Source organism: Pseudophryne corroboree, chromosome 9 (assembly GCF_028390025.1).
Source record: "Pseudophryne corroboree isolate aPseCor3 chromosome 9, aPseCor3.hap2, whole genome shotgun sequence".
NCBI classification, from domain to species: Eukaryota; Metazoa; Chordata; class Amphibia; order Anura; family Myobatrachidae; genus Pseudophryne; species Pseudophryne corroboree.
In genome coordinates, this window is record NC_086452.1 from 457219226 (window position 1) to 457225225 (window position 6000).

Genomic DNA, 6000 nt, shown 5'->3' on the forward strand with positions numbered 1-6000 from the left:
TCACCTGCGTGCAGGATGGATTGGCTTCTTAGGCTACTGGACACCATTAGCTCCAGAGGGAGTCGGAACACAGGTCTCGCCCTGGGGTTCGTCCCGGAGCCGCGCCGCCGACCCCCCTTGCAGATGCTGAAGATTGAAGAGGTCCGGAACCAGGCGGCAGAAGACTTTCAGTCTTCATCAGGTAGCGCACAGCACTGCAGCTGTGCGCCATTGTTGTCAGCACACTTCACACAGCGGTCACGGAGGGTGCAGGGCACGGGGGGGGGGGCGCCCTGGGCAGCAATACCTGTATGGCGAAAAATACATCACATATAGCCCTTGAGGCTATATGGATGTATTTAACCCCTGCCAGATATCACAGACTCCGGAGAAGAAGCCCGCCGAAAAGGGGGCGGGGCCTATTCTCCTCAGCACACAGCGCCATTTTCCCTCACAGAAATGCTGGTGGGAAGGCTCCCATGCTCTCCCCTGCACTGCACTACAGAAACAGGGTTAAAACAGAGAGGGGGGGGCACTGATTTGGCGATATGAATATATATTAAAATGCTATAAGGGAGGAACACTTATATAAAGGTTGTCCCTGTATAATTATAGCGTTTTGGTGTGTGCTGGCAAACTCTCCCTCTGTCTCCCCAAAGGGCTAGTGGGTCCTGTCCTCTATCAGAGCATTACCTATGTGTGTGCTGTATGTCGGTACGTGTGTGTCGACATGTATGAGGAAAATGTTGGTGAGGAGGCGGAGCAAATTGCCTGTAATGGTGATGTCACTCTCTAGGGAGTAGACACTGGAATGGATGGCTTATTTATGGAATTACGTGATAATGTCAACACGCTGCAAGCCGGTTGACGACATGAGACGGCCGGCGAACAAATTAGTACCTGTCCAGGCGTCTCAAACACCGTCAGGGGCTGTAAAACGCCCATTTACCTCAGTCGGTCGACACAGACCCAGACACGGACACTGATTTCAGTGTCGACGGTAAAGAAACAAACGTATTTTCCTTTAGGGCCACACGTTAAGGGCAATGAAGGAGGTGTTACATATTTCTGATACTACAAGTACCACAAAAAAGGGTATTATGTGGGATGTGAAAAAACTACCTGTAGTTTTTCCTGAATCAGATAAATTAAATGAAGTGTGTGATGATGCGTGGGTTTCCCCCGATAGAAAATTATTGGCGGTATACCCTTTCCCGCCAGAAGTTAGGGCGTGTTGGGAAACACCCCTTAGGGTGGATAAGGCGCTCACATGCTTATCAGAACAAGTGGCGGTACCATCTACAGATAGGGCCGTACTTAAGGAGCCAGCTGATAGGAGGCTGGAAAATATCCTAAAAAGTATACACACACATGCTGGTGTTATACTGCGACCAGCGATCGCCTCAGCCTGGATGTGCAGAGCTGAGGTGGCTTGGTCGGATTCCCTGACTAAAAATATTGATACCCTTGACAGGGACAGTATTTTATTGACTATAGAGCATTTAAAGGATGCATTTCTATATATGCGAGATGCGCAGAGGGATATTTGCACTCTGGCATCAAGAGTAAATGCGATGTCCATATCTGCAAGAAGATGTTTATGGACACGACAGTGGTCAGGTGATGCAGATTCCAAACGGCACAAAGATGTATTGCCGTATAAAGGGGAGGAATTATTTGGGGTCGGTCCATGGGACCTGGTGGCCACGGCAACTGCTGGAAAATCCACCGTTTTTTACCCTAAGTCACATCTCTGCAGAAAAAGACACCGTCTTTTCAGCCTCAGTCCTTTCGTCCCTATAAGAGTCATATCTGCCCAGGGATAGAGGAAAGGGAAGAAGACTGCAGCAGGCAGCCCATTCCCAGGAACAGAAGCCCTCCACCGCTTCTACCAAGTTCTCAGCATGACGCTGGGACCGTACAGGACCCCTGGATCCTACAAGTAGTATCCAAGGGGTACAGATTGGAATGTCGAGACGTTTCCCCCTCGCAGGTTCCTGTAGTCTGCTGTACCAATGTCTCCCTCCGACAGGGAGGCAGTATTGAAAACAATTCACAAGCTGTATTCCCAGCAGGTGATAATAAAATTACCCCTCCTACAACAAGGAAAGGGGTATTATTCCACACTATATGGTGGTACTGAAGCCAGAAGGCTAGGTGAGACCTATTCTAAATCTGAAATATTTGAACACTTAAAAAGGTTCAAATCCAGATGCAGTCACTCAGAGCAGTGATAGCGAACCGGGAAGAAGGGGACTATATGGTGTCCCGGGACATCAGGGATGCTTACCTCCATGTCCCAAAATTTGCCTTTCTCACCAAGGGTACCTCAGGTTCGTGGTACAGAACTGTCACTATCAGTTTCAGACGATGCCGTTGGATTGTCCAAGGCACTCCGGGTCCTTACCAAGGTAATGACCGAAATGAGGATTCGTCTTCAAAGAAAATGGACGACCTCCTGATAAGAACAAGGTCCAGAGAACAGTTGGAGGTCGGAGTAGCACTCTCTCAAGTAGTTCTACGACAGCACGGGTGGATTCTAAATATTCCAAAACCGCAGTTGTTCCGACGACACGTCTGCTGGTCCTAGGGATGATTCTGGACACAGTCCAGAAAAAGGTGTTTCTCCCAGAGGAGAAAGCCAGGGAGTTATCCGAGCTAATCGGGATCCTCCTAAATCCAGGAAAAGTGTCAGTGCATCATTGCACAAGAGTCCTGGTAAAAATGATGGCTTATTACGAAGCGATTCCATTCGGCAGATTTCACGCAAGAACTCTTCAGTAGGATCTGCTGGACAAATGGTCCGGATCGCATCTTCAGATGCATCAGCGGATAACCCTATATCCAAGGACAAGGGTGTCTCTCCTGTGGTGATTACAGAGTGCTCATCTTCTAGAGGGCCGCAGATTCGGCATTCAGGATTGGATGCTGGTGACCACGGAGGCCAGCCTGAGAGGCTGGGGAGCAGTCACACAGGGAAAAAATTTCCAGGGAGTGTGATCAAGTCTGGAGAATTCTCTCCACATAAATATACTGGAGCTAAGAGCAAATTTATAATGCTCTAAGCTTAGCAAGACCTCTGCTTCAAGGTCAGCCGGTATTGATCCAGTGGGATAACATCACGGCAGTCGCCCACGTAAACAGAAAGGGCGGCACAAGAAGCAGGAGGGCAGTGGCAAAACTGCAAGGATTTTTCGCTAGGCGGAAAATCATGTGATAGCACTGTCAGCAGTGTTCATTCCGGGAGTGGACGACTGGGAAGCAGACTTCCTCAGCAGGCACGACCTCCACCCGGGAGAGTGGGAACTTCATCGGGAAGTTTTCCGCATGATTGTGAACCGTTGGGAAAGACCAAAGGTGGACATGATGGCGTCCCGCCCGAACAAAAAAACGGGACAGGTATTGCGCCAGGTCACGAGACCTTCAGGCGATAGCTGTGGACGTCCTGGTAACACCGTGGGTGTAACAGTCGGTGTATGTGTTCCCTCCTCTGCTTCTCATAACCAAGGTATTGAGAATTATAAGACGTAGAGGAGTAAGAACTATACTCGTGGCTCCGGATTGGCCAAGAGGGACTTGGTACCCGGAACTTCAAGAGATGCTCACAGAGGATTAATGGCCTCGGGAGCTAAGAAGGGACTTGCTTCAGCAAGTACCATGTCTGTTCCAAGACTTACCGCGGCTGCGTTTGACGGCATGGCAGTTGAACGCCGGATCCTAAGGGAAAAGGCATTTCGGAAGAGGTCATACCTACCCTGGTCAAAGCCAGGAAGGAGGTGACCGCACAACGTTATCACCACATGTGGTGAAAATATGTTGCGTGGGTGAGGCCAGGAAGGCCCACGAAGAAATTTCAACTAGGTCGATTTCTGCACTTCCTGCAAACAGGAGTGTCTATAAGCCTCAAATTGGGGTCCATTAAGGTTCAAGTTTCGGCCCTGTAGATTTTCTTCCAGAAAGAATGGCTTCGGTTCCTGAAGTCCAGACGTTGTCAAGGGAGTATTGCATATACAGCCCCTTTTGTGCCTCCAGTGGCACCGGGGGATCTCAAAGTAGTGTTGGGATTCCTCAAAATCATATTGGTTTGAACCGCTCAAATCTGTGGATTTGAAATATCTCACATGGAAAGTGACCATGCTGTTGGCCCTGGCCTCGGCCAGGCGATTGTCAGAATTGGCGGCTTTGTCTTACAAAAGCCCATATTTAATTTTCCATTCGGACAGGGCAGAACTGCGGACTTGTCCCCAGTTTCTTCCTAAGGTGGTGTCAGCGTTTCACCTGAAACAACCTATGGTGGTGCCTGCGGCTACTAGGGACTTGGAGGACTCCAAGTTGCTAGACGTTGTCAGGGCCCTGAAAATATATAATTCCAGGACGGCTGGAGTCAGAAAGTCTGACTTGCTGTTTATATTGTATGCACCAAAAAAGCTGGGTGCTCCTGCTTCTAAGCAGACTATTGCTCGTTGGATTTGTAGTACAATTCAGCTTGCACATTCTGTGGCAGGCCTGCCACAGCCAAAATCTGTAAATGCCCATTCCACAAGGAAGGTGGGCTCATCTTGGGCGGCTGCCCGAGGGGTCTCGGCTTTACAACTTTGCCGAGCAGCTACGTGGTCAGGGGGGAACACGTTTGTAAAATTCTACAAATTTGATACCCTGGCTGAGGAGGACCTGGAGTTTCTCTCATTCGGTGCTGCAGAGTCATCCGCACTCTCCCGCCCGTTTGGGAGCTTTGGTATAATCCCCATGGTCCTGACGGAGTCCCCAGCATCCACTAGGACGTTAGAGAAAATAAGATTTTACTTACCGATAAATCTATTTCTCGTAGTCCGTAGTGGATGCTGGGCGCCCATCCCAAGTGCGGATTGTCTGCATTACTTGTACATAATTATTGTTACAAAAATCGGGTTGTTATTGTTGTGGGCCATCTTTTCAGAGGCTCCTTCGTTGTTATCATACTGTTAACTGGGTTCAAATCACAGGTTGTACGGTGTGATTGGTGTGGCTGGTATGAGTCTTACCCGGGATTCAAGATCCTTCCTTATTGTGTACGCTCGTCCGGGCACAGTACCTAACTGAGGCTTGGAGGAGGGTCATAGGGGGAGGAGCCAGTACACACCATGTGATCCTAAAAGCTTACTTTTTGTGCCCTGTCTCCTGCGGAGCCGCTATTCCCCATGGTCCTGACGGAGTCCCCAGCATCCACTACGGACTACGAGAACTAGATTTATCGGTAAGTAAAATCTTATTTTCTCTGACGTCCTAGTGGATGCTGGGAACTCCGTAAGGACCATGGGGAATAGCGGCTCCGCAGGAGACTGGGCACATCTAAAGAAAGCTTTAGGACTATCTGGTGTGCACTGGCTCCTCCCCCTATGACCCTCCTCCAAGCCTCAGTTAGATTTTTGTGCCCGACCGAGCAGGGTGCAATCTAGGGGGCTCTCCTGAGCTTCTTAGATAAAAGTTAGTTTTAGGTTTTTTTATTTTCAGTGAGACCTGCTGGCAACAGGCTCACTGCATCGAGGGACTAAGGGGAGAAGAAGCGAACCTGCCTGCTTGCAGCCAGCTTGGGCTTCTTAGGCTACTGGACACCATTAGCTCCAGAGGGATCGAACACAGGCCCAGCCTCGGAGTCCGGTCCCAGAGCCGCGCCGCCGGCCCCCTTGCAGAGCCAGAAGCAAGAAGAGGTCCGGAAAATTGGCGGCAGAAGACATCAGTCTTCACCAAGGTAGCGCACAGCACTGCAGCTGTGCGCCATTGCTCCTCATGCACACCACACACTCCGGTCACTGATGGGTGCAGGGCGCTGGGGGGGGGGGGCGCCCTGAGCAGCAATATAAACACCTTGGCTGGCAAAAATACATCACATATATCCCCCAGGGCTATATGGATGTATATTAACCCCTGCCAGATTCCAGAAAAAAGCGGGAGAAAAGTCCGCCGAGAAGGGGGCGGAGCCTATCTCCTCAGCACACTGGCGCCATTTTCCCTCACAGCTCCGTTGGAGGGAAGCTCCCTGGC